Here is a 25,578-nt window from a genome sequence, read left to right on the forward strand (position 1 = left end):
TAAAGACAAAATGGCAGTGAAAAAGGACATGATGATGAGTGTGTCTCGTAACAGCAGATACATTCCTCTTCAGTCTTGTATTTATAGTGCCCAGAGGATGATATTCATGAGTCATGTCTGCGCTGTAAATAAGATGCCACTTCTCCGTGTGATTCTATTTATTGTCCTCTGTTTTATTATCGTCGTCATGTGCTTCAATTAGATGTCACTCGCCCATAAAAACCTGATTTGTGATCGGTTTGGAATCAGAGTTAAAGATTTTACAGACCCATAAAAAGGGACTCATTCATTGGGGCAATCATGAGATGCAATAACACACCACAACCAATCAGGCTTCAGTTTGCTGCAGCCAGACCAGTTAAATTGTTTTTGATAGGTTGCCTTTGATTACTAGATTTTAAAATTGCCTTAAAGTCGAACTCCTGGGAACATTTTAATCTATCCGGTGCTTAAAATAAAGAAAAGCTTTCCAGCTGCCATAAACCTCCACTCTGGCACCATCCCTCTGCAGTAAACCCATTTCACCACTAGATGGCCTCAGTTTTCTGGGTCCAATAATGTTCGGTATCACTTAAAGTGGACTTCCACCCAAAAGTGGATCTTCCGCTCATTTGTCTCCTCTTCCCCTCCGGTGCCACAATTAGCACCTTTTGGGGGGAGGGGGGACAGAATACCAGTCTTTGACTACCGGGAGTACGCGCCGGTGTCACCACGGGCTCCTTCCCCTGTCGCCAGGCCAGTAGGAGAGAGGAGCAGGGCCTCATGCATGCGCAGTAGTGTTCTCAGCATCAAGCCCTAAAGCTATACTACTGGGGTCCCTCGCGCGCAATGGCGGTGGCAGCACCCAACAGCTGATGGAAACATCAGCTGCGGTCCCAACATCGCTGGACTCCAGGACAGGTAAGTGTCCTATCATTTAAAAGCCAGCAGCTGCAGTATGTGTAGCTTCTGGATTTTATTTTTTTTTATTTTTTTTGGGCGGACCTCTGCTTTAATCTGAAAGACTGAGGGCATACTGTAAGTGCAAAGTATTAACAGAAAAGTCAGTGTTACTACCCATACAACACATAGATAGCAGAGCTCCAAAGTGCTCGATCCAGTCACTGGCTGAGTAGAGGAATGTAGAAAAAATGATCCGCACTCCAGTTGTTGCTCTTAAAATTTCATTTTATTGAATAGCCACAGTGAACAAATGCAAATTAAGTCAGTTGACACGTTTCAGCCTATAAGGCCTTAGTCATGACCCACTAATTAAGACTAAGGCCTTCTAGGCTGAAACACATCAACTGACTTAATTTGCATTTGTTCACTGTGGCTATTCAATAAAATGAAGAAATTTTAAGAGCAATAACTGGAGTGCGGATCATTTTTTTGTACATACTGTGAGTGTGCTGGGTTGCCCTGCCCATTCTAATGATGCAGACTTCATCACATCAGCACTACTCTCTGCATTACTGAGGACCGGTCACTGCTGAATTTTGGAAAAGGGTAAGCAAATTAAAAACAGCAAACCATACAGAGTGGGGTGCTCCCGGGGGGTGCACTGGAAGGTTACAGACCACACAAGTTACAATCTGATGGAACAATCTCCTTTATATTTACCACCTGATTCCAGGGCCTTCTTGGTTAAATAAAAATTAAATTTAACTATTTTAGGTGGGCCCTCTCACTCACTGGTACATTTGAAGCTGTGAGACCACCTCCTCTGTGTAGCACTACCCCCAGAGGAGCTGCTGGTTAGATTTGGGCTTACCGTTACCTTCTTCTATCCACACTTCACGTCTAGGGGTGTCCCGTGGTAGATGGCCCAGTAACTCGAGAGACTGACAACAGATACACTTGAATGGATTTTATTTGCAAAACGTAGGCAAGGAACAGTCTCTTAAATTGGGATCAGAGGGTTGGAAAGGAAAGTTCAGGTACTCTTAGTGTCAAAGTTCAATATTGAAGAACTTGTTTACTTTGACTGCATCCAGAGAATAGCCATTCGCAACTGGATGTTCACTCAAGTTGGACAGTCCCTCTCTCACAGGGTCTAGCAGCCAACAAGGTGCTTACTCAGGAACAAGTCTCTGCCACAGACATTGTTGTAGAACACGTAGGGAAACTAATCTTGAAAAACACTTGTGGGATACCTGGATCTTTCAGCCAGCTTGGCGATATCCACGAGACCGGATTCTCTTGGGTACTTGAGCCCTTCCAGGCTCTTACTAAGAAACCAACCCGTACGTGGTCTTCTTCTGAAGAGACCTCCCCTGGAATGCTTGAAGTCGCTGGGTCTCTCCCAAACCGGAGACAGCACTCAACCACCTCAGAATCCTCCTTTAGTTTCCTTGCCTCGGGCTAGAAAGCCCCGAGACCTCAAGATCGGGTGGATGCGCACCCCAGGCCATAGCCTTCCTGGGGCTGGTAAGAAGGACCAGGACCATCAAGTCAGTACATCCTTCTGGACCGGAACACCGAACCACGTGACATCCGCATCTTAAATACCCCCTCCTAGAAAGCACAGCAAGAGCGCCACTCCCACTGGGCAGGCTCCGAGAGAGTAACTTAGGCACCCAGACCATAGTTCCATACCTGCCAGAAGAGACAGTGCCCCCTGTGGTCAGGTGGAACATCTCACAGTCCAGTCAGACCGATGCTGAAGTCCAAATTTAGACAATTGTACCCAAACCAAACTGCAGTTTAGGTATAACACTAACTTTAAAAACGCATAGCGCATGCTCTTCAGGAGCCACCGCTACATCTGCATCACCGAATTAGCCAATTTAAAGTGTACCTGTCTGTACAATCGTACTGTTCTCATTCAGTTCACAAAATAGCTACAAATATGGCACCTTCTCTAAAAGTGCGCATTACCACATGCCAGAATGGAATTGTCAAAGCATTATCTGGCACTCTAACAAGGTGCTGATCGGTGCTCATGGTTGACCTGAAAAGTGAAGCTGGACTGCTGCCTGCCTTTTTCAGGATTCACTCCAACAGGTTAATATAATTTACTGTCAGCCACAGAGAAAAACAATTCTATGCTTGGAGATGTAATGAACCTCGTGCCACCACAGGAGACAACATAACAATATGGTGCCTTTCTTCTGTGAAGTGGAAAAGAAACTTAAGTGCTTAGAGGGAAACTCTGCTTCAATTTGTGACCCAGATTCCATTCTGTACAGAGCCGCTTTTATGTATGAGACAAGCTGTTCTATGAATATTTTAGAGAGGACGGATGGGGTTCAGGAACAATGGCCTTGAGTAAAAAGAAATTGTCATGGCAAAATACCTGTGGAAAAAGCCTCGGACATGCTCAGACTTTCAGCCAAATACAGACCCTGAAGCAGTGAGGCCGAGTCCATTTTGCTTTGTGGCCTTGAATTAGTCTGCAGCTTAAAAAGTCAAAGGCTGGTATATTTTACCTGATGCTTCTAGCAAAAGGTATTTTGATTTGTCAGTTTAAAGTGCATTTGTCATTTATGAAATTGACCTTCAGCTAAACAAATCTGTCAGGCAGAGACTGCAGGCCTACTACAGAGGATGGTCCGAAACTGCAGCCCTACTACAGAGAATGGTCAGAGACCGCAGGCCTAGTAAAGGGGATTGGTCAGAGACCGCAGATCTACTACAGGAGGATGGTCAGAGACCGCAGCTCTACTACAGGAGGATGGTCAGAGACCGCAGATCTACTACAGGAGGATGGTCAGAGACTGCAGATCTACTACAGGAGGATGGTCAGAGACTGCAGATCTACTACAGGAGGATGGTCAGAGACCGCAGATCTACTACAGGAGGATGGTCAGAGACCGCAGGAGGATGGTCAGAGACCGCAGATCTACTACAGGAGGATGGTCAGAGACCGCAGGAGGATGGTCAGAGACCGCAGATCTACTACAGGAGGATGGTCAGAGACCGCAGCTCTACTACAGGAGGATGGTCAGAGACCGCAGCTCTACTACAGGAGGATGGTCAGAAACTGCAGCTCTACTACAGGAGGATGGTCAGAAACCGAAGACCTACCTACTACAGAGGATTGGTCAGAGACTGCAGACCTATAACAGAGGGTAGTCAGAGACTGCAGGCCCACTACAGAGGATTGGTCAGAGACTGCAGACATAATACAGAGGATTGGTCAGAGACTGCAGACATAATACAGAGGATTGGTCAGAGACCGCAGATCTACTACAGAGGATTGGTCAGAGACTGCAGACCTACTACAGAGGATAGGTCAGAGACTGCAGACATACTACAGAGGATAGGTCAGAGACTGCAGACATACTACAGAGGATAGGTCAGAGACTGCAGACATACTACAGGAGAATGGTCAGACTGCAGACCTACTACAGAGGATTTGTCAGAGACTGCAAAGAGAAAAGAGAATACAGTAGATAGTAGTCAGCAGTTAGGTACGGTGGTGTGGTATAGCAGTTCTAGCAGTATACAGTATCTCACAAAAGTGAGTACACCCTCACATTTTTGTAAATATTTTATTATACCTTTTCATATGGTCGACCAAAGAAGTTGAGTGCATGTGCTCAGCATCATATCCAGATGTTGTCTTTGGGAAATAGACATGAGTGCTGCTAGCATTACTGCAGAGGTTGAAGGGGTGGGAGTGCAGCCTGTCAGTCCTCAGACCATACGCTGTACACTGCATGAAATTGGTCTGTGTGGCTGTAGCCCCAAGAGGAGGACTCCTCTAAAGATGATGCACAAGAAGGGCCACAAACACTTTGCTGAAAACAAGCAGACTAAAAGACATGGATTATGGGAACCATGTCCCGTGGTCTGATGAGACCAAGATAAACTTATTTGGTTCAGATGGTGTCAGGTGTGTGTGGCTGCAACCAGGCGAGGGGTACAAAGGCAAGTGGGTCTTACCTACAGACAAGCATGGTGGTGGGAGTGTCATTGTCTGGGACTGCATGAGTGCTGCCGGCACTGGGAAGCTACAGTTCATGGAGGGAACCATGAATGCCAACATGTACTGTGACATACTGAAGCAGAGCATGATCCCCCTCCCTTTGGAGACTGAGCCGCAGGGCAGTATTCCAACAACCCCAAACACACCTCCAAGACGACCACGGCCTTGTTAAAGAAGCTGAGGGTAAAGGTGATGGACTGGCCAAGCATGTCTCCAGACCTAAACCCTATTGAGCATTTGTGGGGTATCCTCAAACAGAAGGTGGGGGGGTGCAAGGTCTCTAACATCCACCAGCTCTGTGATGTTGTCACGGAGGAGTGGAAGAGGACTCCAGTGGCAACCTGTGAAGCTCTGGTGAACTCCATGCCCAAGAGGGTTAAGGCAGTGCTGGAAAATAATGGTGGCCACACAAAATATTGACACTTTGGGCCCAATTTGGACATTTTCTCTTAGGGGTGTACTCACTTTTGTTGCCAGTGGTTTAGACATTATTGGCTGTGTGTTGAGTTATTTTGAGGGGACATTAAATTTACACTGTTATACAAGCTGTACACTCACTACTATACATTGTAGCAAAGTGTCATTTCTTCAGTGTTGTCACATGAAAAGATATAATAAAATATTTACAAAAATGTGAGGGTGTACTCACTTTTGTGAGATACTGTACATATGGTGGTAGACAGAACATTTTTCTGACCTCGTCATTAGCGTGGGACTCTGAACAGTGAGACGAGGTGTTCCCGGGCTCTCCCTACATAACTGTGACATGACACAGAGCCCATTCAGGGACACTTCTACTGTTCCAGGTCATGGTCTGATCAGGTCCGAGTAACAAGTGTGCAGAGGAAACACTGGCTGCTGGGGGCTTGAGAGCCGCACAATAAGTACCAAAGGACCCCAAGTAAAGCACTGGAGTCGTAAATGATACATTGGTCCCATCACATTTTTGTGAAATATAAATAGCTTTTTATGGTTTTTGTACAAAGCGGCAGCTTTTAGCGATGTTAGCAAATAATCCTCTAAACCAGGGATATGCAATTAGCGGACCTCCAGCTGTTGCAGAACTACAAGTCCCATGAGGCTTAGCAAGACTCTGACAGTCACAGGCATGACACCCAGAGGCAGAGGCATGATGGGACTTGTAGTTTTGCAACAGCTGGAGGTCTGCTAATTGCATATCCCTGCTCTAATCTAAGGCTTGAAATAATAGTCTACAACCATTCTAACTAAAATCAGTCAAGCTGCTTTATCAAACCTTTCCCACCAGAGCGGTCATTAATCAGGCTCTGATGGATGAAGCAATTCTCTCACTCTTGCACTGTGTATCGGTTCTATGAAGTGGCTGGATATGCCCGGATTGTCTTGTTGGTTAACATTCATATATAAAGGAGGAAGAGGAAGAAAGAATGCATCTTACAAGTACTAGCTCCAGTTATCTGGCTGTAGTATTTATATATGGGGCGGCCACATTACAAAGTACACCAAACCATTTTTACAAGTCCCCGTGCTAGAAAGAGAGTACAGTCGGATGTCCCTACCAAAGTCACACACACGTCTACCCTAAGGTCGTTTTACGAATAGCCAAAAAATAGGTTTTTGGGTTGTGAGGGTTAATCGGGAGCTTGTTTTTAACCCACACATGCACAAGGGAGACAAACTCCCAAACAGATCGGATCCTTCTGGGGACAACACCAGAACTGTGCAAGGCAAAGACCCTTACATCTGACAGTATGTTCAGACGATATACAATGTTTAATCTCAGCTAATATAGAGATGCACGTGCATGCTATAGAGGACGTCTGTTAAAAAAAAAGAAAAAAAGAGAAGAAGACGACGACGACGAAGAAGAAGACAAAGAATACACCAATGGGAGAAATGAATACGCCTCAGCCCATGGTAGTTGCCGATACACAAAAAAACTCTATGGTGGCCATTAACCAAAATTTATAAAAGTACTATGTTTATACAGAAATTAAACAGATAGAAATATAAACCTTTGGGGAAAAAAAAGGAAAAAAACAAGTGTGATTACATACCTACCTCTTTATAGAGGCCCCTTGCTACAAGCCACCCGTGTTCCAGCTACCAGAATACGCCTATGTGGCCAGACGAGGCTCAGCAGAGATAAATTCGGAAGGGAGGCCTCTTCGGTTTATCTTGTCCCACAGGGAATCCTCCTGACAGAGCTAAATGTTTTATCTAGAGGCAGCAGGCCCCCTCTCGCTCTCACACTTCAGAGAGTCAGCAGTTTATCTAGGGGAAGTTCTCTGGCAGAATGGGCACACTAGCAAATATTGGGAATTATATTCAGTTACTGACTGCACACAGGGAATCGGGGGGGTCATATGGACACATAACAGCAGGCAATGTTTGCATTCTTCTGGATCAACACGAGAGATATATGAGCTAGAAGTGCACCCGTAATACAGCAATAAACATCACACTGAAGAAAGAGGTTAGGCCAGGGAGATTTTGTACTTGGGTCCTTACAATGAAGGTTTTAGTGTACACCGGAAGTGTCTTGTTTGTGGTGAACCTGTGGACAAAGGGGATGGGTCCATGACAGCCTGAGCTCAAAGGAAGTGGTCTAAATAATGCTGGCTGTCATTGAACCCTGAAGACAGAAGACAGATCCAAGACAGCCTGGGCTCAGAGGAAGTGGTCCGAATTATGCAGGCCGTCATTCAACTCAGAAAACTGAGGATAAAAGGGACAGACTGGGGCTCTGGGGAAGCAGTGTGTAATGGACAGGTCCTCCACTTTCCATACTGAATGACAGCTAGCTTCATTCAGTCCACTTCCTCTGAGCTCAGGTTGTCATGGAAGTGTTCTCAGTCTGACTTGAATGACTGCCACCTTCATTCAGACTGCTTCCCCTAAGCCTAAGCTGTCATGGACTCATCCTCAGAGGAAGTAGTCTGAATGATGCTGGCTGTCATTGCACCCAAAAGACTGAGAACAGGTCCATGACAGCCTGGGCTCAGAGGAAGTGGACCAAATAATGCTGGCTATCATTCAACCTGGAGAGCGGTGGATGGGTCCATTACAGCTTGGGTTCAGAGGAAGTGGACCGAAAGATGCTGAATGTCATTCAAACCAGAAGACTGAGGATATCTAGTGGCAAAGAGGAATTACTGAGGGGGGCAGCTATGAATTAAGTGAGGAGAACTGCTTTACAGCCCACCTTCCATCAGTTGAACACACTGCTGCACTGCAGTCACCATCTGGTGTCAAAGTTTACCTTCTGCTTATCTCTATATACCGTTTAAGTAGACTTTTGGTGTTTTAGGACATGGGACAAGCAAGTTCATTCTGCATCCCACAACATAGCAACACCTGGTGCCTAAGTACTGTGACATTTGGAGAGGGGACATAGCCCCCGTTCACACTGAGGCAGCACGACTGCCTCAGGCGACCGGGATCCGACTTTAGAGGCGGCTTGCAAAATGACTTCTGTATAGAAGTCAATGCAAGTCGCCCCAAAAGTCATACAGGAACCTTTTTCTAAGTCGAAGCGACTTGAGTCGCTCTGATTAGAACGGTTCCATTGCACAGAATGGGACACGACTTGTCAGGCGGCTAAGTCGCCTGACGAGTCGCCCCTGTGTGAACCGGCTCTTACCCAACGCTACAGTAGAAGCGATGAAACATTGCGGGATAGCTGGATGGTACAGCTATTAACAGTTCATCGTCATTTCAGGACATCAATATACACTGTGCCAAATACTCCCACAGCCTAAACCTTCTAAGAACCACCATCATTACAAGAATACACGATGGAAGCTGTATTTAAAGTGGTTGTAAACCCTTACAAACCACTTTGACCTACAGGTAAGCCTAGATTAAGGCTTACCTGTAGGTCCAAGAAATATCTCCCAAACCTATACGGATTAGGAGATATTTGCCAGAAGACGGGCACCGCTGTCTACGGCGCATGCGCACTGAGCGTGGCATCGTCGATGGCGAAGATGCCGCGCAATGCCGCACGTCTCGGCTCCCGTGCGCATGCACGGGAGTGACGGCTTCGCCGAATGACAGCGGCGGAGCTGCGAGACCCCACAGAGAAGATGGGTGCGCCGGACTACAGGGGACAGCGGTGACTTCGCTGGCTCCTGTGTCAGGTAAGTGACACATAATGGACTACTATGCGATGCATGGTAGCTCATTATGCTTTACCTTTGCAGGGAATGAAAGAGGAAGTAAACTCATCAGGGTTTACTTCCTCTTTAAAGGTGTACCTTTACAACGGTCAACATTCACATTTTCTCTCCTTTTAATTTGCATGCACGCTGATCCCCCTGAAGAATATTGCACTAAGCCTCGCCTTGCCTAAAATGGCTGAAATACAATATTTTGAACTCTGATATACAATTAAATGAAAGATTACAAAATAAATCAAGGACTGCACAGATAAGGGAATAGTTACTTATACATTTGTGAAAATGATACATACTTCTCTTTGCATAGGATTTTAGCATTCCTGTCCCCAAATTATATAGCTTCCCAAGAAGGGAAGTGTAGTAAAGATTGTACAACACCAAGTCTATGAGGCTTCCTATTGGCCCCATGCCAGGCAGACCTGTCAGAGCCACTTGGGAGAGAGAACACCAAATACTTACATTCCACATCTGAAGGAGTACATTAAGTACCATAAGGGTTTCACAGGTATGAGTAAGGTATGAGTAAGATGCAGAAAACTACTGGTCAGTAGTGAGAACTTGCAGCACCCTGATCCTGGTTAATGGTATACCTAGTCACATTCATCTGGACTTGTTGTGCAACACGGACGATTCTCTGCCACTCATCCAAGTAGACTACTACTACTACTACTACTACTACTACTACTACTAGGCATTTTATCCCCTGCTGATTTTGTACATTTTGCATTTTCACAAGCAAAATAAGTATTTGACCCCTTCGCAAAACATGACTTCATACTTGGGGCAAAACCCTTGAGACAGACAATCACAGAGGTCAGACATTTCTTGTAGTTGGCCACCAGGTTTGCACACATGTCAGGAGGGATTTTGTCCCACTCCTCTTTGCAGATCCTCTATAAGTCATTAAGGTTTCGAGGCTGACGTTTGGTAACTCAAACCTTTAGCTCTCTCCACATATTTTCTATGGGATCAAGGTCTGGAGACTGGCTAGGCCACTCCAGGACCTTAATGTGCTTCTTCTTGAGCCACTCCTTTGTTGCCTTGTTTTGGGTCATGGACATGCTGGAATACCCATCCACGTGGGTTGTAAATGAGAAGGAAGCGCTATTAAGATAAACCTTAAGTGATACAAAAGTGTTCTAGTGCTTAATGATACCACAGGTATCTCACAAAAAGATACATACTCCAATGTACATTAAATAAATACGATCAATCAACTCAAAAAGTGTCCATATAGATGAATAGCACAAAACTGGCACAGGGGCTTCTCCATCGGCTGTTTGAGGTAGATATCCTCCTCTCCCCTAAGCTGTTTCTACTCGGCCTTCTGCCTCCTAAACTCCCCGGAAAACTGGCCACACATATACTCACAACGGCAAGGTGCTTAGTGGCCCTACACTGGGGAAAAAAATAAATAAATCAACATCCAAACACTTTCAGACCTCTATGCCAGAATTAAAGATGTGGAGTTCATGGAGTCTGTCGGCCCGCTTAGAAGATCGTATGGCTCGATATACGGCAATTTGGGAGGGCTGGTATCTCCTGGTGGAATCCCCCTTGATTGCTTGGGGCACCCCCTGCCATGTGTGGCCCGAGTCTTTGTGGGATCCTGGAGTGACGAGTCTAGCTGGTTGGATTTATTTTTCTATATACTTTTTCCTCCTCTTTCAATCGCCCCCTACTTTTTTTCTCTCTTCTATCTCTGGAAATGCAGACCAGGCAATTATAGGAGAACTATTGCCCTGATAGTCCGCCTGCAGGCTTATTAAGCAACTCCATGAGGCGAGTGAGATCTTGCATTGAGCCCCAGACCGAGGGAGATTGACAGTTATTTTGCCTTTCTTCCATTTGCGAATAATTGCACCAACTGTTGTCACCCTCTTACCAAGCTGCTTGGCGATGATCTTGTAGACCATATTGTGTAGGTCTACAATCTTGTCCCTGACATCCTTGGACAGCTCTTTGGTCTTGGCCATGGTGGAGAGATAGACAGGTAACAAGCTGAGATTAGGAACACTCTCAAAGTGAGTGCTCTTAATCTCAGCTCATAACCTGTATAGAAGACACCTGGGAGCCAGAAATCTTGCTGATTGATAGGGGATCAAAAACGTATTTCACGCATTAAAATGCAAATCAATTGATAACTTTTTTAAATGCGTTTTTCCTGATATTTTTTGTTATTCTCTCTCTCACTGTTAAAATACAACTACCATTAAATTTACAGACATCATTTCTTTGTCAGTGGGCACATGTACAAAATCAGCAGGGGATCAAACACTTTTTTCCCTCACTGTATACAGTTTAAATTACTGTGAATTAAGCACCTCAATGGGGTTCTTATGAGATAAAAACACGGTTCTGTACCATAGCTCATACAGTTTTGTGAATTGGGGTTTCCGTGCCTCTTTCTTTTTGAAAAAGATGAGAAGCTTACTAGCAGAGGCATTCATTCCTGCACAAAAGCTTCAAGCTGCTTTTACATTTTCCAAGTCAAATGATGGATATCGAAACTACGATGTTAACAAACCTCACCAAGGATTGTAATTGTTTTCTGTACATCGTATTCCCTGTCTAAGGCTAATGGATGAGATGTGTTCCCATCATTCTGAATCACCATGCAGCTGTCTCGGTACAATATTAAAATACAATGCTAACAAGACAGATCTGTCAGTGGGATGTTGGGGAAAGCCACAGGACTTTTATCAGCAATGGAAAAACAGTAATATTACAGGTAAAAACTATTAAGGGGTCAGATTTAAGCATTTACATTGCACTAATAAAGTAACAAACAGCTAATTAGTTGATCAGGGCCACGCCACTATGGTCCATCTTACCGGATGAGCCCCAGTGTTCTATGAAATAATGAGCACCTAGTAAAGGATGAACGCAAAGTATATATAAAAGTCAAATATTCTTTATCTCATTTTCAAAGAGAAGGGAATTGTTCAAACCTTAGTCTAGGTCAGTGATTCTCAACCAGGGTTCCTCCAAAAAGGTTGCTAGGGGTTCCTTCAGCATTGGGCAATTTCTGCCTCTCAGATAAGTTCCCACTGACACCATTGATCTTTTTAGCTATCTGTAAGGAGGTAATTCTTCCCAATGACCACAAGTGTAAGGAGCATTCTTCCCACTGACCATCACACTAATGTATCATGAGTTGTAGATTTCTAATTTTTAGCAGGGGTTCCCCGAGACCAGAGAACTGTTTCAAGGGTTCCTCTGTGTTGAAAAGGTTGAGAAAGGCTGGTCTAGGTATTCGTATTCTTTTATCATCTGTGTCCAAATGGGCAGATTTCCCTTCACTTCCTGTTCAGTAGACAACAGGAAGTTGTGACAGGAGAGATTTCCCTCTAAATCTCTTCAATGAACAGAAAATTCTCCCTTGAACAGCTGTCCTCATAGCCAAGCTTTCCCTTTGGAAGATTTCACCTCTATTCCTGTTCTGGGGAACAACTTAACATTTTGGATTTCTGGTAACAATGGCCACCAGGAACTAAAAGGATATTGTATTTTTCCAGCAGGCAAACAATAAAAACATGACAGAGGTTCTTATCTATCACTACTCTACTCCAAAGCTAAAACGGAAGTGTTATGGATCTTTTCAGAATATAGACCCAACGTTGTATACCTAAAACCCCCTGTATTGTCCAGTTCGGTCAAAGGTTAAATCATTCGTTTGGCGGATATTGGCGAAAACTGGAGAAACCGGGAGAGGCAAAAAAAATAAAAAAAATAAAGTATTTTCACCAGAGGTTGCCCCACATGGGTTTGGTTGGGAATTCTGTTTTCCTTACAGGTTTCAAATGGACCTTGCAGTGCCGCTCAAAGTCGAGACAGATATCTCGACTCCGGTTGCAGTGAAGAGAGCTGGCGTCAGTGCACCAGGAGGTATAAGAGCATTTTCAAAAGAGAAGAAAAGGCGCCTCTCACCAACCCAATCAATTAGTATGTAGATGAATGTAGCCTCAGCCAATGCCGCTCCTGCCGCACCCCCGAACATGTTTGTCTGTGACCAAGCCCCGTGAGCAGGGCAAAAGTCAGGTGAGTGTAAAAAAAATGTCAGGTGAGTATGGCTGGAGAGGTGCTGGCTGAGGCCACATTCATCTACATACCAATGCACTGGGTTGGTGAGGTTCTTCTCTTTGATAATTCCCAACAGGTCTTGCTTAAAGTAAAGAACTAAAAAGTCCTTCTGTGGAAAACTGTAAGAAGCTAGAGTTTCTGGACAAAAAAGAAGCATGCAAAGTCTCCTCTGCCAAAAAATTGTGGCTGGAGTCAGTTCTTATGTGCGCTGTATGGCCCATGCATCATATTAACCCCACAGCTTATTCTTGGCATGCCAAGAACAGAGCTAGGTGCCAGAAAAGATACACATCAGTGGATTTCACCACAAGGAGTGTTGCAAGGACCTGGACAAAGCAGCAGGGGATAGATAGCGATTGATGGATCAGCAACTGGAGCGTGGACCAGTCAAGACTAGACCAGGGCACACTTGGAGGTAAGTGTACAATAATGTGCAAGTATGCTGTGGACAGTATGGTGAGATCCCACCCAACCCATGCAGAATTGAGTTCTGCTTTAAATTCTGTAATGCATCTCTTTAGTAACCGTCAAGTATATTTGTGCTCAACATGTAAAAAGACAAATCTGCCCAACTTGGAACTCGTTGTTTTGTGTATGCTCCGATTGGTTGAGCTGCCTTTGTAGTTCTGATGATGTTTAAGTTACCAACAAACTTACGTATATGTATCTTGCGTTACCCCTTTCTTATTTTGTATAATGCAACTTATAGTTAAATAAAGGAATTAAAAAAAAAAAAAAAAAAAGGGAAGAGGAAAAACCAATACAGAAGAAAGGAAACGTAGCCCCATGGTTAGGACATATTCTATCTAGTATTATATATACCCCTGGGGGGTGGTACTTAGGGGGTACTTCTGCTGGGTAAAGTTATTTCACAGTCAACAGTCTGTTTTATCCTAGCAAATGCAAGTTGAATAATTTCTAAACGCAATAAAGGAAAAACGGAGGAAGAATTGCAGTGCAATTATGGTCAGTGCATAAGCAATTGTAACTTATGTGCCTGTTCTATGCGACTCGTGATTTTAGAAGATAACTTCATGCCTTTCGTTTATTGGTACTTGTGTAGTGTAACAGGATTTCTAGGTCCCAACAAAGCGAGGCAAGGAGCCCAGCATGCCCCTACCTACCTGTAAGCAGTCTGTCTAACCCTTTGTTGTCTGGATGAGTACATTCATTGGTCTCTCCTCTGTATGGATGGTGGCAGAAGGCGCAGGCACTTTCTGTGTGTCATATGTGCAGTTACATGAGCCGGCAGTGGAGCAGCTTGAGTTACATCAATCCTTCCTGTGTCTCCTCTATTAATAGCTCCAGCGCTGGAGGGGGGCAAGCTTTACAGACAGACCTACCAAAAACTGTCACTTCCATGGGAGCACAACACAGCCTGGAAATCACAAACGTCACACAGGAGAGGGGCACATACAGGAGAATGAGCACGCACATTTGCAGTGGGTAGGATGTGAAACTTTCATTGCCTTTTCTAGAACTAGAAGCCACATGAACTTTATGACCTTGTTCTGGGTTTTTAAGCATAGGATTTCCAGCCTGTGCCAAGCACTGAGCAGCAATGCCCCCGAGCACACTGAATGGACAGGAAAGGGGACAAGCCAACATAGAGACACTGAATCCAATCCAATATCACAGATGAGTTTAAAGCTGAACTCCAGGCAAATGGCTAAATACACCATTGGAAGACACAGATGTGAATTCTCTTATCTGCCAAAAGATTTCTAATTCTGTCCAGCCATTTTTGTATTTGCTACACATCTGCCAGGCAGAACAGCCAGTAAGGTGACGCCGCTTGTCCTGTCAGAGTTAAGAAATACACTGGTGTCACCTCCCAGTCTACATCCTGCCAACTGGGTAATGTACAGTAGGAGAAACAACACCCTAATGTGTCATCAACTCATGCAGAGTCCGATTAGATTCTAGTGTGGTCCCTCTCCCTGTACAAGTGCCGATGTGCAGAAGATGACCAGAGGTTAATATCAAGAGCAATTCAGGTACTTCTGATTCTATGTAGTAATACATTTTGCTATTTTTCAGGGAATGCACACATTCATTAGATGGTGTTCAACTTTAAAAAGGAAGCTTGTGCTAACAGAAATATTGAGGTTGCAATTGCATTATTTCCTTCTGGAAACCCTAACCGACTGGCTGTCCAAGGCTGCAGTACTGATCAGCAAAAAGCATGCAGCCAGTGAACTGGCAAGCTTTGAAGGTACTGGGTAAGCATGACAACCACCCACTTTTCTTTCTCCCTAAATTGTAATGGTTGCCATTGGCAATCTGTTGGCAGGTCCATGTCTAATGACAAAAAGTGGACTGTAGTCACCCTAAAACTGAATGTAACTGCCTTAAAAAGAGAAGAATAGCACACACCAGCCTTTGTATACGGGGAAGCAGTAATGCTTCGCTCCCATTCTGCACTGAGCCTCCTTAATCCCAATTAAGCAGGGTGGGGAAGAGCTGAAAGCCAGTATACAGCTTTGAGTGTTGAGGGACATTTAGGTTGTTAGTGAGAGTGTTACTAATGGAAGCTCATTTCCATAATGACAACTCTTTGAATGAACCAAATCCATGAATTATAAAGAAACCTTGCTATAATACAGGATGAGCACATAGCAATAAAATATGTCAACAAGCCCAATACACCCTGTCATGCATGCTATGGGATATAGGAAGCATAAAAGAACAAAAAAAAAAAATGGAGGCACAATCCTTAAAAATCAAATGAGGTTTCATCGGTCATCATTCTAAAGACCAGTGCCAACTTCATAGAATAGTGACATCTTAGGATTGGATTGTTTTCCAACGTTCATGACCCTCCGTGTAAAGCTGGCAAGGATGTTCTACCACTTAGGGCAGCCTTCAACTCTTTACTGCCGAGGAAATACAAGCTTCAGCAATTCCATGAGACCAGGCCATGCTGGGATTGCTATTAACTTTATGCTGAAGTCCATCACTTTGTTAAACTGATTAAATTACTATCTAATTTTCAGAGGTATCAGTCTACCCTACCAATGTTTTCCAAAGACCCATGCTCTTCCTTCATACTAGATAGAGACCAGTGTATTAAAGCCTTCACCCAAAACTGGTACTTTACTTCTGGATGGAGGTCAATGGGGTTGATCTCTTATTAACTTACTACAGGTACTTATATAGCACCATCAATTTACGCAGTGCTTTACATATATATTGTGCATTCACATCAGTCCCTGCTTCAGGGAGCTTACAAATCTAAGGTTCAAGGGGCAATTTAGACAGGGGACAATTAACCTACCAGCAGGTCTTTGGAGCGTGGGAGGAAACCAGAGTACACAGGAGGAAACCCACGCAGGCACAGGGAAAACATGCAAGGCAGGTAGTGCCCCGATTGGACTCAAGGACTCCAGCAGTCAGGTCTTTCTCCCCACCTGCTGCAGCTTTTACTAGAAGGTCTTGCCCTTTCCTCTAGATAGAAAATACAGCGGGCAAGGGGTATGGATATGGTTCCCAAGATGTACATCTAGGGCAGCTGATCCAAAAATCTTGATAGAGATATATCTATCTATATATCTATCTCTCTCTTCTCCAAGGAGGTCCATCACCCAAAGGGCATGGCAAAAAACTTGAGCCTCACAGAGCAGGTGAGCTTAGGCAGGTCCTATTAAAGCTTTTGCCAGTGTCCAAATACTTGAAGGTAGCGACACATAACCCATGATCTAAGAACCAACCTAAAAACCAACCCATGACCCAAAGTGTACATTTACAATTAAAACATTGCAAAGTGCATTTGGCCCCCACACAGCGGTTTTCCCCATCCTAGCATTCCCATTTCAAAACACATGGCCATGTCACAGCAAAATTTGACGTCACACGACTACTAGGTTACTGGGACACCACTCTGGACTTGTGATGGTTTAATCCCAATTACCGTGGAGTATCTATTACCTATCTAAAACCTAATCCAAAACTATACCGATAGACATAGAAAAGAACAACATTGTTCTTTTCTATGTCTATCGGTATAGTTTTGGATTAGGTTTTAGGTATACAATTTTTTGTTTTTAGCGCAGCTCATTTTGTTCACCTATTTAGTTTGATATCGGAGTATTACGATTAGGGTTGCTGCTTATAGGTTACTTTCTTTTGCTGTTTGAGTAGCGCGGTTTACCCTTTGTACCGCATCTATTACCTATGTTGTGCATTCACCAACAAGAATACCACAAAAACGTGCCAAGCTGACAGCTGTGATTAGAGCTACCACGTATACATATACGATTACAGGGCAGGATAGGCTGTATCCCTTATTTCATTTCACAATACAGAGCAGAGACTAATGTTGTAAACAACAATAGCTCTGGTTAGGCAGCTCCTAAATATGAAGGAAACAGAAGAGCACCTCTAACAAGGTCCAAGAGTTTGAAGAACACAAGAGTACCACGCATGATTTTAGGAGTTTAGAAATATTTATATATAAAAAAAAATCAAGAAAAAAACTAGCCAGCGTGTTTCAGGAGGTTTTAGAGAACCCCCTTCATCAGGGCTTAAAGTGCTGGATGGGGTGAAAATGGCAGATTTGAAGGAGTTAAGTTGCGCAATAAGATTGTTACTTTTCTTAAAGCAGGCTTCAACAGCTGGTTATTTAGAAATGCTACATATACATAAAGGGATGGTGCTAGCTAAAAACTTTAAGCTTTGTGGAAGGGTTAGAACCCCCATCAGCTGTTTATAACTGTCTGTATTCACCTGCTTCCTGTCCACTGTCACCAGGATAGACGGGGATGAAAAGTCAACAATGTAGGATTGCCACTGGATCAGGAATGAAGAGGAAATACAGGGCAAACCTGTTCCTTTGGCAACAAACATTTGTTTAAATAATTCTGGGAAGATTTCTTCTTTTGGTATGGTTTCTCCAGAGCAGAGAATTAACAGAAATCTCCAAAATGAAACAAACTTAATAAAAAAAAAAAAAATGTATAAAAAAGGAAAACCTGACAAGGGTCTGAGTCAATCCCTACTCCTTAAAAAATAAATAAAATAAAAAATATATATAAAAATTGAGACTATAGGTGCACTGTGAATAGCATGGATTCCAGCTGAACAGCTGTTAGCCCCTGTACACACTGTCGGAGATTTTGGCAACCAAATCTGTCGGATTTTGCCCGTCGGATTTAGTCCGACGGATTGTGTCCGAAACTGTTGCATACACACGGTCGAGCCAAGTTGGCGAAAAATCCGATCTTTCAGAACGTGATGACGTAATTTAGTTATGATGGGACTACATTCAGGCTAGTAGCCAATAGCTTTGATGTAGGAATTTGATCTGAGCATGCGTGGCACTTGGTCCGATCAAAATCCTCTACACATGATCGGATTAGGTCCGTCCGGCCCAGTTGGTCGGGAAATATTTCCAACATGTTGGAAAATTGGGTCGGACGGAGATTCGGACGGAATCAGTCTGATGCCTACCACACACAGTCGGATTATCTGACGACACGGTCCGATAAGACTCATTCCGACAGATTCTCCGACCGTGTGTACAAGGGCTTAGTGGTAATGTTGCGGTAAGAGCATTTCTTTTATTTATTTTTTATTTTTTTAGCACAGAGCCCCTGCAGCTTAACATTGTTTGCAAAGGGTTACCATCAATGCCAAAGCCGCTTTGAGTGAAGGTAAAGCAGGTGTTCACCTCCCTAACACAAGTGGTGCCTTTCCAATACACTGCTAAAAAGCAAAAACAACCCTTCGAGTCAGGATAAGATGAACATCTTGTATTACATCTACAAGTGTCTATAGCAAGACAACCTTCCAAAACCACACGTTTCCCCGGTGACCTATTTCCAACCGCGTTTTGAACATTTTACATCCAGGTGAATAATTTTTATACAAGGTGTTAAAATGTTCCTAATTCCATCAGCAAACATCTACAGAGATGCTTCTAGAAAACCTGCTCAAGACCAGTAAGGACCCCTTTCCGGGATTTAACAGTTGACATCATTACATCTTCCCCTCTCCCACATCTTCGTGTTAATATTTAATATCGGCGGATGGCGCTTGGAGGGATGAAATCACTTCCCAGAGGTGTGTAAACACTCACAGACCCCTAGGTAATATTCTACTTAATGTGTTATTTGTCAGAGTACTGAAATCGTGCTGAGCCAGCACTGGAAAAGGTGCAGCCTCTGCTCCCGTTACACGCTAATGAGCAATGCCGATCACATCCTCTCCTCCGCTACTTACAAATGCAGTACACATCGGCAGGACTTAGCTAGAAGCCAAAAATAAAAATGGCAGGCTTTTGTTCTTCAGGGGCTTCCACGTTAACCAGAGACACAGCCTACTCCCTCCTAACAGTATTACGGTTGCACTTCTAGCAACAGCGAAATTTTGCTTCCACTAAATGGACATGGTTACCCAATGTGTGTATATTGTCGATTACAGTAAACTTGGTACGGCACTGACTCCAGTATTCTGTGTCCTTCAGAATTGAAATATGTTTGATAGCAGCTTTGACTGTTAAGGTATTGTAGGCCAATTACGGGTGGAATTCGATCATTTGAGATCATGTGCTGGATGGGGGGAGGTCATGGGATGGAATGGAGAGCCTACTGTGTTGAGCCCCAACAAAAATAAAAGCTTCTAGTGTGTAGTTAATCAGATCTCATTACACCTTCATTTAGTTAACAGCATCATAAATATTGCATGTACGAGTGCAGAGAGGAGGCCAGCCAAGACTTCTGTTGGTACATTGGGTTCTTGGCCTGCTACCCTAGAAACAGGCCCACAAGAATGATCACTATAGCTCTTGGAGTGAGGTGGGGTGCAGAGGCATTGCACGAAGAAATATATATATATATGGCTGCTGTAGGAAGTGAATTGGAAGAACTGTATTTACGGGCTTCTGTCATGGGGGGGGGGGGGGGCGGTAGGAATGGAGAATATTGTATACATGACCACTGTATGCGAAGTGAAATATGTTCTGCTACACAGCTAGTAAGATTTATCCAGACGTAGCCTGTGTTCTAGCGTAATAATAAAAAAAGACAAAGTGCAACGTGTAAAATGGAATAGTTTATCACAACCAGACAAAAAGTAATTTGCATTGGGCAAGACAACTACTGTATTTCTCTTCTAAGTTTTAAATAGCCCTAAATTTTGAGGAGATAGAGATCCTATACCAACATGTTTGTGCTGGAGGAGGTACGACCCCAGAGTGGGCCAAGAAATATAAACTAATATCTTAAAACCAATATCCCACAATAGCAAGGAATGGCAGCACTTACTAACAGCAATTCAATGTGTAACAAAACCATATAAAAATAATTGTACATTATTCCACATGTGTATGTGCTCAGTGTTCATAGCATTCCAGATTCAGTTTGGTGCAAGAGAAAGAAAAAGCGATGGCGAAGATAGCGTTTCTAGGCAGGATAGCCCCAACCAAAATTAGAACCTGGAGGATAAGGACAACACAAAGCACTCACCAGATCATACTGACCCCTTGATTTAACAAGCGAGTCGGTGAGACTCTTTAGGTCTCCCCCTGGTAAGGTGCTGTTATCCTCCTCCTCAAATAGTTCCCCCAAAAGATTCAATCCCAATAAGGAACTCTGGAGTATTAACTATTTATTGGCATATATTAGGAGAAGACATGGCTTTATATAGTGAAAGCACCATTAATTCAAAAATAAGTTGTAAAAAAATAAATATATATAATTAAATTTATTATGCGCTCACAGCACAATGGTTTCAATAGATTAAAACATATCTCTCATATCTCATCCAAGATGGCTGCTGGAATAACCCACTGGTACCAGATGGGACGTTGCCAGGAGTTTCCACCCAACGCATTTCATCATAATTGTGCGACGTCTTCAGGACCTGGCCTAAAATCTTACGCTCAAAAAGGAAGCTCCCTCTTTGTGCGTCTGCAGGGTTGTCCCTGGGAGTAGTCTAGAAAGCATCAGAAGGATGAGAGCACCGCCAACCTTAATCAGACCAGTAATTTTTTCCCCCCCTTTCTCACCCAAAAAAAATAAAAATAAAAAAAAAAACACACAAACATGCTTGAAACCCCCCCAATTAATCAGTGCCATGCGCTGGCAGATTTTTGTACTGGACAACTGTAAAACAATAGGGATAATATGAGATCTGGGTCACCAGACTACATAAAAAAATTATTTTATAATAGATTTTTGACAGTTCACTTTGTTTCCACTTAATACCAGGCCAGGATTTCCCAAACTATGGTCATGGAAAGCTGTGATCTTCAAGGGACAATCTGCACTGAGCACCAGCAGAGCTATTAAGGTCAGAGATGTCCATCAAACATCGGAGGCTACTGACAATGCTGTCAGGATTTTGATTAGACTAATTATCATGCAATAAACCAATTAATGTTTCTACATAAATCATCCCGGCCAGGAACTCCCACTGAGGTCTATCTGTGCTTGCTGGGCTACCTCTGACCTGCTGCAGTTGTTGGCCCTTATCATGGGAAGCAATGCAATGATTTATAAAAAATAGCTGGGTAATTGGTTCTGCTCCAGCTACACTTACAGTTGAGAAGTTCAGTGATAAGGGCAAGTCAGATAGCTGCAAGTTCACGATCCCAGCATTTTACCACTGTAGAAAGGGAAACCCTCTGATCCTATGTGTTATGCAGAATTTCCTGGGAGAAATAATCTTCATCTGGGACTTCCAATCACGATACCAAACTGAAAATTGCCCTCAGTTGTCATCTGTGAAATAGCTGCAGGCCAGCAGGAGTTCCAAGGAGGAGATGGCCACGACCGAGTTATATATGCACCTCAATGCAAAGTCAACATTGTTTTAGCAATGTTTCCTATGTGCAGTTCTCCAAACCTGCCCTTTAAAATCACATCCCACCCTCTTCTTGATCCACTCTGGGCAGCCTATGGCTCACTCGCTGTTTGATCTTGGACAGGGCACTATTTTCTTTTGAATAGGGATCCCTCTATGCATGCGTACACATTGTTCCACTGTGTTACAGTGCATTACTACATAATGTGCATTATAGTAAAGCAGGCCATTAATTTTAAATGAAGTCCAGGATGAAATATTTATGAGGTGCTGGGATTTCTATACTTATTCAACCAATAAATGAAGGAATTCTCAATTAATTTTAATCTTTCTAGCATGTATGAATGCAGCATCCGAAGAGAACAGATCACTCTTAAAGAGGAGAGGCAGTTTTAAAAAAATTTTTTTAAAAGTCAGCAGCTGCAAACACTGTTGCTGCTGACTTTTAATAAGCAGCCTTGCCTGTCCAGGGCACCCGCGATGTCGGCCGCCCGAGGCTGACCCGTCCCTCGGCTCTCGGGTCCCGGCGCCGCCATTTTAACTATGGGAAACAGGCAGTGGAGCCTTGCGGCTTCACTGCCCGTTTCCTACTGCGCATGCGCGAGTCGCGCAGCACTTTGTGAATGGGGCGCGCTGTGTTCTGGCACACACAGTTCCCAGAACACACAGAGCCCCATTACCCAGAAGACGCCGCACGGAGGAGAGAAGACCAAAGATCACCGCGGAGGAGGAAGAGGCAGATTAGGACGATGTGCCTAGCAACAGGCATTTCTGGTAAGTTTAAAAAAAAATCATTTTTTTTTTCAGATTTTTTTCTAAATTTTTATGTATTTTTGTTTTTCAGGGTGGCCCTCCACTTTAACTGTGCCAGAAAATGTATAATAGAAAAAAAAAAAAAAAATCAATGGATTGGGATTTCACAGGAATCCAGACTATTAATTTATAAAGATACAATTATTATTGTCACATATTATAGCACAGCAATTACAAATAACAGACATGTTAAAAAGATAAGGGATCATAGCAACCGCTTAAGTATAGTAATCTCATATTCTGACACTCTTCTTTATTATTGTAAATTCATATCAGTCCCTGCCCTCAAGCAGCTTACAATCTAAAGTCCCTAACTCACATTCGCACAGTAACTCACAGAAGTGAGGTTTACCATGAGTGTACAGCTTGTATAACAGTGTAAATTTTCTGTCCCCTCAAAATAGATCAACACAGCCACTGATGTCTAAACCGCTGGCAACAAACGTGAGTACATCCCCAAGTAAAAATGTCCAAAATTGGGCCCAAAGTGTCAATACTTTGTGTGGCCACCATTATTTTCCAGCACTGCCTTAAGCCTCTTGGGCATGGAGTTCACCAGAGCTTCACTGGTTGCCACTGGAGTCCTCTTCCACTCCTCCTTGGATGACATCACAGAGCTGGTGGATGTTGGTGACCTTGCACTCCTCCACCTTCTGTTTGAGGATGCCCCACAGATGCTCAATAATATCTGCTAACTCTTCTTTGCAAAAACACTCCAAATCTGTCAGATTATGAGGGCATCTCCTGTGCACAGCCCTCTTCAGATCTCCCCACAGATCAGATTCAGGTCTGGGCTCTGGCTGGGCTATTCCATAACTTTAATCTTCTTCTGGTGGAGCCATTCCTTTGTTGATGTGGATGTATGCTTTGGGTCGTTGTCATGCTAGAAGATGAAGTTCTTCCTCATGTTCAGCTTTCTAGCAGAAGCCTGAAGGTTTTGTGCCAATATTGACTGGTATTTGGAACTGTTCATAAATTCCCTCTACTCTGACTAGGGCCCCTGTTCCATCTGAAGAAAAACAGCCCCAAAGGATGATGCTGCCACCACCATGCTTCACGGTGGGTATGGTATTCTTTTGGTGATGTGCAGTGTTGTTTTTGCACCAAACATATCTTTTGGAATTATGGCCAAAAAGTTCAACCTTGGGTTCATCAGACCAGGACACATTTTCCCACATGCTTTTGGGAGACATCCGATGTGTTTTTGTAAAATTTAGCTGGGCTTGGATGTTCTTTCTTTGCAAGAAAAGGCTTCAGTCTTGCCACTCTACCCCATAGTCCAGACATATGAAGATTACGGGAGATTGTTGTCACATGTACCACACAGCCCGTACTTGCCAGATATTTAAATGTTGCTGTAGGCCTCTTGGCAGCCTCCGTGACAAGTTTTCTTCTCGTCTATCAATTTTGGAGGTACGTCCAGCTCTTGGTAATGTCACTGTTGTGCCATATATTCTCCACTTGACGTCACTGTGTTCCATGGTATATCTAATGCCTTGGAAAGTCTTTTGTACCCTTCTCCTGACTGATAACTTAACAATGAGATCCCTCGGATGCTTTGGAAGCCCTCTGCGGACCATGGCTTTTGCTGTAGGATGTGACTAAGAAAACGTCAGGAAAGACCTACTAGAACAGCTGAACTTTATTTGGGGTTAATCAGAGGCACTTTAAAATGATGGCAGGTGCATACCGACTCCTATTTAACATGAGTTTGAATGTGATTGCTTAATTCTGTATACACGTATGCAACCACATTATTTTAGTTTTAAAAATTTTCTCCCCCACCCCCAAAAGACTTCAGTTTGTTTTTCAATTGAGTAGTACAGTTTATAGGTCACATTAAAAAGGCATGTAGACTTTATATATCTTTATAGATTCTCTGCATTAAAGGAAGGAAAAAAAACAAAACACATCTTTCCTAGCCCCCCACTCCGTCCTTACACATTTACCACTGGCTCCTATCACCTCTGCAGCACCGTCTTGGCTACAGCACCGCTCCCCTCACTTCTTGCTTTTCAGAGATTGCGGGCAGCAGGAGCCATAGGCTATCTCTGTCATCAAACTCCTATTGGGAGGGACCAGGGTGTGGATTTCTGGTGTGGTGTGCATCTATGGATGCACACGGCCCAGCTAGGAAGCGTGCACACGTGGGTGTCTCCTTAACACCTAGCTTGCCAAGTAGGCACCCAGAGCAGAGAGCAGGTTACATCGCATGCAGGAAACTTCCTGAAAAGCAAAAGACGGTGCTTCCTGTGCAATATCATTGCACAGAGCAGGTAAGTGTGTCCTTTGTTAATTTTATTATTTTCTTATTACACTTTAGTATCACTTTTCACTTTAATCGTTCACAATTCAACCATAAGGCTCCATTCACACCTGAGCGTTTTGTAGCTTGAAGCTACAAAACGCTGGAGGGGAAAAAATCTATTATACTTAATGGAGATGGTTCACATCTCCACTCCAAGTTGCTTGAAGGCGAACGCCAGAAGCTCAAACAAGTTCTGGACCCTTTTTTGTCGCTCGAATCGGGCAGATTTGGCCGTTTTTCTTCTTTTTACATTGGTGACCTTTTGCCCTGCACAAAATCATGGCAAAACATCGTAAAAAACGCAGCAAAATTGCGGTAAAGTCACACGATTTTCTGCCTGAAAACACTACGCTCAGGTGTAAATAGTGCTTAAAAGATAGCCAACGCGTCTTCGGGGCAACCCGCTCCTTTCATCAGGGCTTGGAATAAAGGAATGAAGACTTGAAAGGTCTCAAAACTGAACTGGGGGAGATATAAATTAAGAATCTATATTCACTCCG

General features: G+C 43.7%; 1 protein-coding gene across 15 annotated transcripts in view; it reads right to left on the reverse strand.

Annotated features, from left to right (window-relative positions):
- The window catches only part of LOC143935951 (microtubule-associated protein tau-like), a 117,335-nt gene that overhangs the window by 67,081 nt on the left and 24,676 nt on the right, over positions 1-25,578 (reverse strand). Inside the window, exon 1 of one of the 15 annotated variants that reach the window (XM_077460182.1) lies at positions 14,280-14,401. The exons of 12 other annotated variants lie outside the window; for them this stretch is intronic. The gene's annotated coding sequence lies outside the window, so the exon portion shown is untranslated. Of the gene's footprint in view, positions 1-6,948; positions 7,106-14,279; positions 14,402-25,578 lie in introns of those variants that run through there. 2 more of the 15 variants (XM_077460181.1, XM_077460180.1) reach the window with 2 other exon arrangements.

Source organism: Lithobates pipiens, unplaced genomic scaffold (assembly GCF_037356315.1).
Source record: "Lithobates pipiens isolate NorthernLeopardFrog02 unplaced genomic scaffold, aLitPip1_a1.2 Scaffold_28, whole genome shotgun sequence".
Taxonomy (NCBI): domain Eukaryota; kingdom Metazoa; phylum Chordata; class Amphibia; order Anura; family Ranidae; genus Lithobates; species Lithobates pipiens.